Source organism: Delphinapterus leucas, chromosome 3, assembly GCF_059928025.1.
Source record: "Delphinapterus leucas isolate spDelLeu-1000000601 "Yukka" chromosome 3, BTC_Dleu_Yukka2, whole genome shotgun sequence".
Taxonomy (NCBI): Eukaryota; Metazoa; Chordata; class Mammalia; order Artiodactyla; family Monodontidae; genus Delphinapterus; species Delphinapterus leucas.
The window spans coordinates 47,697,756-47,710,486 of NC_143131.1; the positions used below are offsets into that span (position 1 = coordinate 47,697,756).

Below are 12,731 nucleotides of genomic sequence, written 5' to 3' on the forward strand. Positions count from 1 at the left end.
GCTGATTCCTGCTGTCAAAAAAAAATGGTAATACCAAAATACACAAAAGAAAAAAAAACACACTGACTTCATATACTTGTCTTCCTACACCTTTGAGTACCTCTGTTAACTGACCAAATACAAAATATATAGGTCTCTCTGAACTCATTTTCAGTTTAAAAGGAGCCATTCTGCAAAGACTAGCTCTCCTAAGTACAGAATTCCTTTTACATAGTAATTCACTAAATATTTGGGTTCAGTTCAACAAGTGCCCATTACATGCCTAATATCCTTGATTCCCCAAACCTGGGCTTCTCCACTCCCACCTACACCTACCCAATCACTAATTTCTATTGTGGCCACTTCCCTCCATCCCCACTGCCAGTATACTAAGTTCATGATTCCGTCAACTGTCACCTACATTATTATAAGAGCCTTTAAATTAGTCTCTTGAATCCATTTTCCACCTTGTATGATTCTTCTTAAAATCTAAACCTGACTGTGTAATTCAGCAGTTCAAAACCTTACAGTGGCTCACTGTTGTCCTCAAGATAAAGTTCACATTTCTTGGCTGAACTGACAGAGTCTTAAGCATCTGTTCTCAATGACAACAAACCCTTTTCCCAACCTCGATATGCAACACTCTTCCATCGGGAACTTCATGCTCCCCTCATATTGAACCACCACCTACTTGTATCAGGCTCTCACTACCTAACCTTTCTGCTCCCCAATTTCTCAACCCTCCAATCTCCTGCCTAATTGTTATTTATCCTTGAGAACTTAGCCTTCATCTGAAATGCTGCCCTGATACCCCAGAGCTTCATGAGATGCCCTTTCTCTGTGTTCCCAAGACTCTTTCCCACTCCCCGCGGATAGCATTTACAATGAGCTGGAAATAATTACCACTTGATCTCCATTCCTAGACTGTGAGCTCTCTGAGAATGGAGATTCTGGGTGTTCGAAGCACTTCATGGTGGCACTTCAAAGAATTTTTACTAAGTGGTTTGAATTAATGATCAAATGAATGAAAGGCATGATGCTTGGCAATACAGCTTTTAGAGTTTGGGGGAAAAAAAGCACCATACATGCCATTCTTAACATCACAGTCTTTAGAATCTAGATAAGCTTTCTACAAAGAGCTTTTCTAGTCTAGCATCAACCAGTAGTAAAACAAAGTCAACTCTCATGTGTTCTTATAGCTCAGCAAGTATGTGGTTTAAAAAACTGTTGAATGAATAAGTAAACAAGTGAATTCAAGTTCAGTTGTTAACAACATTTTTCCCATTAGAACCTTTATCCAAACTATTAACTGGCTAATTTTAAAATATTCTTTTACTTTTTCTACTGGAGTTATTAATAAATAGTGTTATGACCCAAAGATTGGAGGCCAAACTGGAAGAATTATCCAGGGGCTTGATGTTTCATGAATCACCTATGAATCTATGACCAAAGTAGAACATTAAATCCAAATCAATCCGTCTAGTAAAAAAATAAAGGAAAAACTCATAATCTAGCTTAGCCAGTCGTAAACATGTTTTTCAATTTAAAATTTTCTTAGAATTTTGTCACTTTACAGATATATTCATTTGGTCCTTACAGGACATTGAGAGATTATCTACTTCAGCAGGTTCATTTTACAGACAAGGATACCAGCTCCTAGAAAGGTTAATTGACCAAAGTTACTGAGCTAACTGGATTTAATTATCTACTATTCCTGAAGTTCTCCCAGCTGTAATGCATAAGCCTGTAAACCACAAAAGTGTGTTAGCAACTATGACACCCAAACAGGGACATCTATTTCTTGCGGACAGATACTTCATGCATCTGGGACTTTAACAATCCTGAGAAAGGCCAAAGGGAAGGGACCTCTAATCATTAAAGAGACTTATTCAGGATCTCTGGCAGGCTCTTCTTGGATATGCTTAACTCAATTAGCATTTATTAAGTACCTACCATAAGCACATTGAGGTACAAAAATAAAGGAGATGAGATTAATCCAAGCTGGGATATCTGAGAAATCTTCATGGAAAAGTAGTATTTAAAGAGGGCTTTTGAAGGCATTCAGTATACAGTTGAAAGACATAAAAGACCTCTGCATAGGGAGAGGATAGGGGTGATTTCTGCTCTAAGGAGATAGTGATGGCCGCTCTTCAGCATGAGGAGGTCTTAATGTGAACACATAAAAAATGTTTATGTTGATTCCCCTCCAATATCAAAATGTTCTTACTGTTTTAAAAAATAAAATATGGTATCCTTTTCATGCTATGCAGAAACAGAAATATAGGAGATACAGGAGTACGATTTTTGGCTTAGTTTTTCTCAGTTCAATTGAGGAAATACCAATATTACCCCCAAATCAGAAATTTGCATTTTTTTATTATTATAATCTTTCCAATTAAATTAAGCAAGTCTTGACTTAACAAAAAAAATTCTCCACTATCAGTTTTGGAACAAATACTGATAAGTATCTTAAAATATTTAACAGTTTTTGCGGTAGTATTACCTATTAAAACCAAACAGTTATTAGTAGGTCATAAAGTGCTTGATATGGGAGTATATGGGCTTTGATACTTTTCTTTGCAGGTTGTAATATAACAATTTGGCCATTGGATGGAGATCACTTTCTTGAGAAAAATCTATTGTAAATAAAGGCCAAAACTATCTATTTCTTAAAGACTCATGAAAACAACCTCTTAAATATTATCCAAAAAATAAAACCTCAAAATTTACAGGAAGTGATTACCAAATATTGATGAAAACATATTAGCCTAAGAAATATCAGTATTAGCTTTACAAACACATTGAGAATGATCTAAAAAATGGTCACTGATTTGTTATTAGACATTTATGCTTACTTAAAAAAATGAGCTCTTTTGTTCAAATATTAGAACTAAGGATCTTTTCTCGGGAGAGATTAGGTTGGGAACACTTCAAGGCAGTACTTCATTCGGTGGATAGTATATTAACTGAGCCTTTATTTAGCCTGAAAATATGGATGGCTTCAAATAAGCTGTTCATTTTTGAAACATAACTTTATAAACAGTCAATGTCATGGTATTATTAACAAGACAAGAAGGTGATGAGGGGTAACCCTAACCTTAGACACTGGCACCAAAGAGATCAGTTGTGAATTTGCCAAAAACATTCTTTGGCAAACACTTTGATATAATGAATCCTCCTTTGACTCACTGCCAATTAGATGAAGCCCAAGTATAAGATTAGCAGAAGTCTGGGAAAGTAAGTATAGGTTTGGGGAGAGTAAGAGTGTCTGAGTCTAATATGATGGTGAGAATAATCATCGTAACGATGATAATAATGAAAATAAAGCACTTGGAACACTCTCCAAGCGCTAGCAATTGTGCTGTGTGCTTTATGTACGCTATCTCATTGAATCCCCACAATAACCCTTTGAAGTAGCCACTGTATTTTCCATTTGACCAATGAGGAGTCTGAGTCATAAAGAAGTGGCTCTATGTTAAGTCACGTGTTCAAGGCCATACAGTTTGTCAGTGGGTTTTAAACTCAAACTGTCTGATTCCAGAGCCTGGGAGAATGGCCCCTGTGTTTCTCTCTCTATTGCAAAGCCTCCTCTTATTCATTATAAAAATAGAGAAACGTCTCTTAGCTTCCTCACCAGGACAGAACTTCAAATGTTAACGTTCTGAACAACTTATGGATCACGTTTGCCAAGGCTAATTCTAAGCCTTGGTCTTTATATGACCCCCAATTTTGGAATTTTCCAAATCCTCTGTTTTTTCAGTTTTGAATACAACAGTGAGGTGCAAAACAGTCTCTGCTGAAACCTTTGGGGTGGGTTTCGTTACAGAGTTTTAGAGTTCATTTGGAATAAGGAGGGATGGTGAGTCTGCAGAAGGTCTTAGCAAATGAAACTAAGCGAGATGCTCCATTGTCCCACATGTTTGCTGTCCTTAATGCAGTTCAATGATGTATATGTTCCCTGACAGAGTTGGCTTTTACCAAGAAGTCATTAGTGGAAAAGCAGCAATGCAGCTGTGCATGGTCCCCAGTGGGGGGCGGTAAAGAGTAGTGGCCCTGCCAGCCTGTTGCAATTAGAACTACTGAAGGCTGTGTGCATCTAGCACTACTCAGGACCATTCACTCCACTCAGGACCCCTTAAAAACCAAACAGAAAACAAGCAAACTGACCAACCAACCAAACTGCTCCCCAGCTCTCTACACTGTTCCAAATCAGTAGAATTACTGGGCTACCTGTCGTGATCCACCTTCCGTTCAGCCTCCTCCACTGCTCCCACACTTTGTGTCTACTGACCTTGTAATCACCTGTCCGCTTGGGATCATTTCTCAGTTTTTTGGCCTGAGGCTAGACCCTGCTTCTCTGCTTTACATATTCTGCATCCCTTCTTGCCCATGATGTGGACTCTCTCCTGAGCCGTGGTCCTGCTATTATCCCGGGTGAACAGCTCATCTCATGTCACCTGGCCATCAGGACCTTACACTCGACATTGACCCCCAGTGTGGAGTTTGATGAAGGTGAGACACATGAGGACTCCAGTGGAGCAGCTGCGGGAAGCCCCGATCAACAGAGGTCCCGTTATCAAAGCATCTGTGAAGAGCTCCCACGGGGAAGACCCTGGAGAGAACGAGCAGCTGCTGAACGCTGGAGGGGACCCTGGAAGGCTCTATTCAAGTCAGGAGCATCTGAGAGCTGCTTCTGTTGCTATGTATTAACAATGGTGCATTGACAACAGAGATCTTCCCGCTGGGAGATGGGGAGGTACCAAAAATATTCCAAAGACATTCACTTGGGAATTAGAAAACGTCTAAATTTCATATCTTGGTTCTGCCACCTTCTAGTTGCATGCTCTTGGGCAGTTACTGTACCGTTCTAAGCTCCCATTCCCTGATAAGGACAATTACAGTATCTAGTTCTAGGGCAATTATAAGGCCCTATATAATATTTGGAAAGCATTTAGCACACTGCCTGGCAGCTAGCACATTCCATATACTTAGCAGCTATTGTTGTTTTTACTATTATTACCCTTTTTCTTTAAGGGGTACTTTCCATCCAGATTTTTCCTGAGCACACTACCTTGGGAAGAACCTACAGGGAGAGATGGGAGAGAGAGGGAACTGAGGGCTGGTCAGCCAAAGCACCAGAATTAACCTTGGCAATCAATGAGGTGACAGGTGCTAGAGCCAGATTGCTCTTACGGCTTGAGCTGCTTTTACAACTTAGTTGCTGTCTCCACTCCACTCCATCATTCCAGTGCGATAACATCCGGGGAGAGAGTAGAGACTGTTGATTTTTCTCTAGATATTCTCACCGAGGAGAAAGAACAATTTCCTGCTAGGAACATGGAAGGCATGGAGATCCCAACAACCTGGGTGGGGTTCCGGTGGAATAGAATGAGGAGAAACAGTCCTTCTGACCTCAGGCCTCCAGCCACTGGGTCTAGCTTGGTACCGGTACTTGAGACACAACTACAGTGCTGTTTATTTTCCTATACCTGACTCCGCTGTATAAATGGTAGCCCATGCTGTTGGCTGTATGACGGAATCCATTTTGGTGCTTTACCACTCAGGACGAGGGGGATGGTTCGCCCTCAAGCTTAATGAAGTGTAAGCAAGTTGGAAAATTATTTCAAAAATATTTTTTCTCATTTTTTTCACCGGAAGATGGCGTAAGAGTAAGACGCGGAGATCACCTTCCTCCCCACAGATACATCAGAAATACATCTACACGTGGAACAACTCCTACAGAACACCTACTGAACGCTGGCAGAAGACCTCAGACCTCCCAAAAGGCAAGAAAGTCCCCACGTACCTGGGTAGGGCAAAAGAAGAAAGAAAAAACAGAGACAAAAGGATAGGAACGGACCTGCACCAGCGGGAGGGAGCTGTTAAAGAGGAAAACTGTCCACACACTAGGAAGCCCCTTCGCGGGTGGAGACTGCGGGTGGCGGAGGGGGGAAGCTTCGGAGCCGCGGGGGAGAGCACAGCAGCAGGGGTGCGGAGGCCAAAGCGGAGAGATTCCCGCACAGAGGATCAGGGCTGACCGGCACTCACAAGGCCGAGAGGCTTGTCTGCTCCCCCGCCGGGGCGGGCAGGGCTGGGAGCTGAGGTTCGGGCTTCGGTCGGAGCACAGGGAGAGGACTGGGGTTGGCGGTGTGAACACAGCCTGAAGGGGTTAGTGCACCACGGCTAGCCGGGAGGGAGTCCGGGAAAAGTCTGGACCTGCCGAAGAGGGAAGAGACTTTTTCTTCCCTCTTTGTTTCCTGGTGCGCGAGGAGAGGGGATTAAGAGCGCTGCTTAAAGGAGCTCCAGAAAAAAAAAAAAAAAAAAAAAAGGAGCTCCAGAGACGGGCGCGAGCCGCGGCTAAAAGCGCGGACCCCAGAGACGGGCATGAGACGCTAAGGCTGCTGCTGCCGCCACCAAGAAGCCTGTGTGCGAGCACAGGTCACTATCCACACCGCCCTTCCAGGGAGCCTGTGCAGCCCGCCACTGCCAGGGTCCTGTTATCCAGGGACAACTTCCCCGGGAGAACGCACGGCGCGCCTCAGGCTGGTGCAACGTCACGCCGGCCTCTGCTGCCGCAGGCCCGCCCCACACTCCGTGCCCCTCCCTCTCCCCCGGCCCGAGTGAGCCAGAGCCCCCGAAGCAGCGCTCCTTTAACCCCGTCCTGTCTGAACGAAGAACAGACGCCCTCCAGCGACCTACACGCAGAGGCGGGGCCAAATCCAAAGCTGAGCCCCTGGGAACTGTGCGAACAAAGAAAAGAAAGGGAAATCTCTCCCAGCAGCCTCAGAGGCAGCGGATTAAAGCTCCACAATCAACTTGATGCACCCTGCATCTGTGGAATACATGAATAGACAATGAATCATCCCAAATTGAGGAGGTGGCCGTTGACAGCAAGATTTATGCTGTATAGCTTTGCTTCCACCATTTGTCCTAGGGTTCTATCCGTCTTTTTTTTAAAAATATTTTTTGCTTTCTTTTTGTAATAATTATTTTTTATTTTAATAACTTTATTATATTTTATCTTACTTTATTTTATTTTACTTTATCTTCTTTCTTTCCTTTTTTCCTTCCTTCCCTCCTTCCTTCCTTCCTTCCTTCTTCCCTCCCTCCTTTCTTTCTTTCTTCCATTCTTTCTTTCTTTCTACTTCCACTAATTCTTTCTTTCTACTTTTTCTCCCTTTTATTCTGAGCCGTGTGGATGAAAGGCTCTTGGTGCTGCAGCCAGGAGTCAGTGCTGTGCCTCTGAGGTGGGAGAGCCAACTTCAGGACACTGGTCCACAAGAGACCTCCCAGCTCCACATAATATCAAACGGCAAAAATCTCCCAGAGATCTCCACCTCAACACCAGCACCCAGCTTCACTCAACGACCAGCAAGCTACAGTGCTGGACATCCTATGCCAAACAACTAGCAAGACAGGAACACAAACCCACCCATTAGCAGAGAAGCTGCCTAAAATCATAATAAGTCCACAGACACCCCAAAACACACCACTAGACATGGACCTGCCCACCAGAAAGACAAGATCCAGCCTCATCCACCAGAACACAGGCACTAGTCCTCTCCAACAGGAAGCCTACACAACCCACTGAACCAACCTTAGCCACTGGGGACAGACACCAAAAACAATGGGAACTATGAACCTGCAGCCTGCAAAAAGGAGACCCCAAACACAGTAAGATAAGCAAAATGAGAAGACAGAAAAACACACAGCAGATGAAGGAGCAGGATAAAAACCCACCAGACATAACAAATGAAGAGGAAATAGGCAGTCTACCTGAAAAGGAATTCAGAATAATGATAGTAAAGATGATCCAAAATCTTCGAAATAGAATGGACAAAATGCAAGAAACATTTAACAAGGACCTAGAAGAAATAAAGATGAAACAAACAACGATGAACAACACAATAAATGAAATTAAAAATACTCTAGATGGGATCAATAGCAGAATAACTGAGGCAGAAGAACGGATAAGTGACCTGGAAGATAAAATAGTGGAAATAACTACTGCAGAGCAGAATAAAGAAAAAAGAATGAAAAGAACTGAAGACAGTCTCAGAGACCTCTGGGACAACATTAAATGCACCAACATTTGAATTATAGGGGTTCCAGAAGAAGAAGAGAAAAAGAAAGGGATTGAGAAGGTATTTGAAGAGATTATAGTTGAAAACTTCCCTAATATGGGAAAGGAAATAGTTAATCAAGTCCAGGAAGCACATAGAGTCCCATACAGGGTAAATCCAAAGAGAAATACGCAAACACACATATTAATCGAACTGTCAAAAATTAAATACAAAGAAAACATATTAAAAGCAGCAAGGGAAAAACAACAAATAACACACAAGGGAATCTCCATAAGGTTAACAGCTGATCTTTCAGCAGAAACTCTGCAAGCCAGAAGGGACTGGCAGGACATATTTAAATGAAGGAGAAAAACCTGCAACCAAGATTACTCTACCCAGCAAGGATCTCATTCAGATTTGATGGAGAAATTAAAACCTTTACAGACAAGCAAAAGCTGAGAGAGTTCAGCACCACCAAACCAGATTTACAACAACTGCTAAAGGAACTTCTCTAGGCAAGAAACACAAGAGAAGGAAAAGACCTACAATAATGAACCCAAAACAATTAAGAAAATGGGAATAGGAACATACATATCGATAATTCCTTAAATGTAAATGGACTAAATGCTCCCACCAAAAGACACAGATTGGCTGAATGGATACAAAAACAAGACCCATATATTTGCTGTCTACAAGAAACCCACTTCAGACCTAGAGATACATACAGACTGAAAGTAAGGGGATGGAAAAAGATATTTCATGCAAATGGAAATGAAAATAAAGCTGGAGTAGCAATTCTCATATCAGACAAAATAGACTTTAAAATAAAGACTACTAGAACAGACAAAGAAGGACATTACATAATGATCAAGGGATCGATCCAAGATGAAGATATATCAATTGTAAATACTTATGCACCCAACATAGGAGCACCTCAATACATAAGGCAAATACTGACAGCCGTAAAAGGGGAAATCGACAGTAAAACATTCATAGTAGGGGACTTCAACACTCCACTTTCACCAATGGACAGATCATCCAAAATGAAAATAAATAAGGAAACACAAGCTTTAAATGATACATTAAACAAGATGGACTTAATTGATATTTATAGGACATTCCATCCAAAAACAACAGAATACACATTTTTCTCAAGTGCTCATGGAACATTCTCCAGGATAGATCATATCTTGGGTCACAAGTCAAGCCTTGGTAAATTTAAGAATACTGAAATTGTTTCAAGTATCTTTTCCGACCACAACGCTATGAGACTAGATATCAATTACAGGAAAAGATCTGTAAAAGATACAAACAAATGGAGGCTAAACAATACACTACTTAATAACAAAGTGATCACTGAAGAAATCAAAGAGGAAATTAAAAAATACCTAGAAACAAATGACAATGGAGACACGATGACCCAAAATCTATGGGATGCAGCAAAAGCAGTTCTAAGAGGGAAGTTTATAGCAATACAATCCTACCTTAAGAAACAGGAAACATCTCGAATAAACAACCTAAACTTGCACCTAAAGCAATTAGAGAGAGAAGAACAAAAAAAACTCCCAAAGTTAGCAGAAGGAAAGAAATCATAAAAATCAGATCAGAAATAAATGAAAAAGAAATGAAGGAAACAATAGCAAAGATCAATGAAACTAAAAGCTGGTTCTTTGAGAAGACAAACAAAATTGATAAACCATTAGCCAGACTCATCAAGAAAAAAAGAGAGAAGACTCAAATCAATAGAATTAGAAATGAAAAAGGAGAAGTAACAACTGACACTGCAGAAATACAAAAGATCATGAGAGATTACTACAAGCAACTATATGCCAATAAAATGGACAACCTGCAAGAAATGGACAAATTCTTAGAAATGCACAACCTGCCAAGACTGAATCAGGAAGAAATAGACAATATGAACAGACCAATCACAAGCACTGAAATTGAAACTGTGATTAAAAATCTTCCAACAAACAAAAGCCCAGGACCAGATAGCTTCACAGGCGAATTCTATCAAACATTTAGAGAAGAGCTAACAACTATCCTTCTCAAACTCTTCCAAAATATAGCAGAGGGAGGAACACTCCCAAACTCATTCTACGAGGCCACCATCACCTTGATACCAAAACCAGACAAGGATGTCACAAAGAAAGAAAACTACAGGCCAATATCACTGATGAACATAGATGCAAAAATCCTCAACAAAATACTAGCAAACAGAATCCAACAGCACATTAAAAGGATCATACACCATGATCAAGTGGGGTTTACTCCAGGAATGCAAGGATTCTTCAATACATGCAAAACAATCAATGTGATAAACCATATTAACAAATAGAAGGAGAAAAACCATATGATCATCTCAATAGATGCAGAGAAAGCTTTCAACAAAATTCAACACCCATTTATGATAAAAACCCTGCAGAAAGTAGGCATAGAGGGAACTTTCCTCAACATAATAAAGGCCATATATGACAAACCCACAGCCAACATCATTCTCAATGGTGAAAAATTGAAAGCATTTCCACTAAGATCAGGAACAAGACAAGGTTGCCCACTCTCACCACTCTTATTCAACATTGGTTTGGAAGTTTTAGCCACAGCAATCAGGTTTGTATGGAAACACAAAAGACCCCGAATAGCCAAAGCAATCTTGAGAACAAAAAACGGAGCTGGAGGAATCAGGCTCCCTGACTTCAGACTATACTACAAAGCTACAGTAATCAAGACAGTATGGTACTGGCACAAAAACAGAAATATAGATCAATGGAACAGGATAGAAAGCCCAGAGATGAACCCACGCTCATATGGTCACCTCATCTTTGATAAAGGAGGCAGGAATGTACAGTGGAGAAAGGACAGCCTCTTCAATGAGTGGTGCTGGGAAAACTGGACAGGCACATGTAAAAGTATGAGATTAGATCACTCCCTAACACCATACACAAAAATAAGTTCAAAATGGATTAAAGACCTACATGTAAGGCCAGAAACTATCGAACTCTTAGAGGAGAACATAGGCAGAACACTCTATGTCATAAATCACAGCAAGATCCTTTCTGACCCACCTCCTAGAGAAATGGAAATAAAAACAAAAATAAACAAATGGGACCTAATGAAACTTCAAAGCTTTTGCACAGCAAAGGAAACCATAAACAAGACCAAAAGACAACCCTCAGAATGGGAGAAAATATTTGCAAATGAAGCAACTGACAAAGAATTAATCTCCAAAATTTATAAGCAGCTCATGCAGCTCAATAACAAAAAAACAAAGAAACCAATCCAAAAATGGGCAGAAGACCTAAATAGACATTTCTCCAAAGAAGATATACAGACTGCCAACAAACACATGAAAGAATGCTCAAGTTCATTAATCATTAGAGAAATGCAAATCAAAACTACAATGAGATATCATCTCACACCAGTCAGAATGGCCATCATCAAAAAATTTAGAAACAATAAATGTTGGAGAGGGTGTGGAGAAAACGCAACCCTCTTGCACTGTTGGTGGGAATGTAAATTGATACAGCCACTGTGGAGAACAGTATGGAGGTTCCTTAAAAAACTACAAATAGAACTACCATATGACCCAGCAATCCCACTACTGGGCATATATCCTGAGAAAACCATAATTCAAAAAGAGCCATGTACCAAAATGTTCATTGCAGCTCTATTTACAATAGCCTGGAAATGGAAACAACCTAAATGTCCATCATCGGATGAATGGATAAAGAAGTGGCACATATATACAATGGAATATTACTCAGCCATAAAAAGAAACGAAATTGAGCTATTTGTAATGAGGTGGATAGACCTAGAGTCTGTCATACAGAGTGAAGTAAGTCAGAAAGAGAAAGACAAATACCGTATGCTAACACATATATATGGAATTTAAGGAAAAAAAATGTCATGAAGAACCTAGGGGTAAGACAGGAATAAAGACACAGATCTACTAAAGAATGGACTTGAGGATATGGGGAGGGGGAAGGGTAAGCTGTGACAAAGGGAGAGAGAGGCGTGGACATATATACACTACCAAACGTAAGGTAGATAGCTAGTGGGAAGCAGCTGCATAGCACAGGGAGATCAGCCCGGTGCTTTGTGACCGCCTGGAGGGGTGGGATAGGGAGGGTGGGAGGGAGGGAGACGTAAGAGGGAAGAGATACGGGAACATATGTATATGTATAACTGGTTCACTTTGTTATAAAGCAGAAACTAACACACCATTGTAAAGCTATTATACTCCAATAAAGATGTAAAAAAATATTTTTTCTCTCTATAATAAGTATTTTACCATTGGATCAATACCACGAGGCTATGAAACCTGTTTCTAATTTCCTTTCTTCTCTGATTTAACATTCAAAGTTTCCCTGAAAGATCGAATACCTTCTCTGGAGTAAAGAAAATAAATACTGCTTCTTCCAATTCCCCATTTTAATATTTACTTTGTTCAGATTATCTACAGAGACGAGGCTGTAGAAAAATGCATTTTACAGTGATATGCATAAATGACGATTTTTTCCAATCAATCCCAAAACTGCATCTCAAATTTGAATAGGACACCGTGAGAGGGCATGGTATTTAGCACATTAGTGGATTATAGAGGTGACAGTGTGCATGTTATCTTGCATAATACGTATATTTGCATGGAGAATGTAATTTTACCCTTTGTTTTCACACATGGTTTTTATA

At 40.6% G+C, this 12,731-nt stretch overlaps 1 protein-coding gene across 8 annotated transcripts in view; it reads right to left on the reverse strand.

Moving 5' to 3' along the window:
• The window catches only part of PDE4D (phosphodiesterase 4D), a 1,204,091-nt gene that overhangs the window by 225,629 nt on the left and 965,731 nt on the right, over positions 1 to 12,731 (reverse strand). The window lies entirely within an intron of this gene.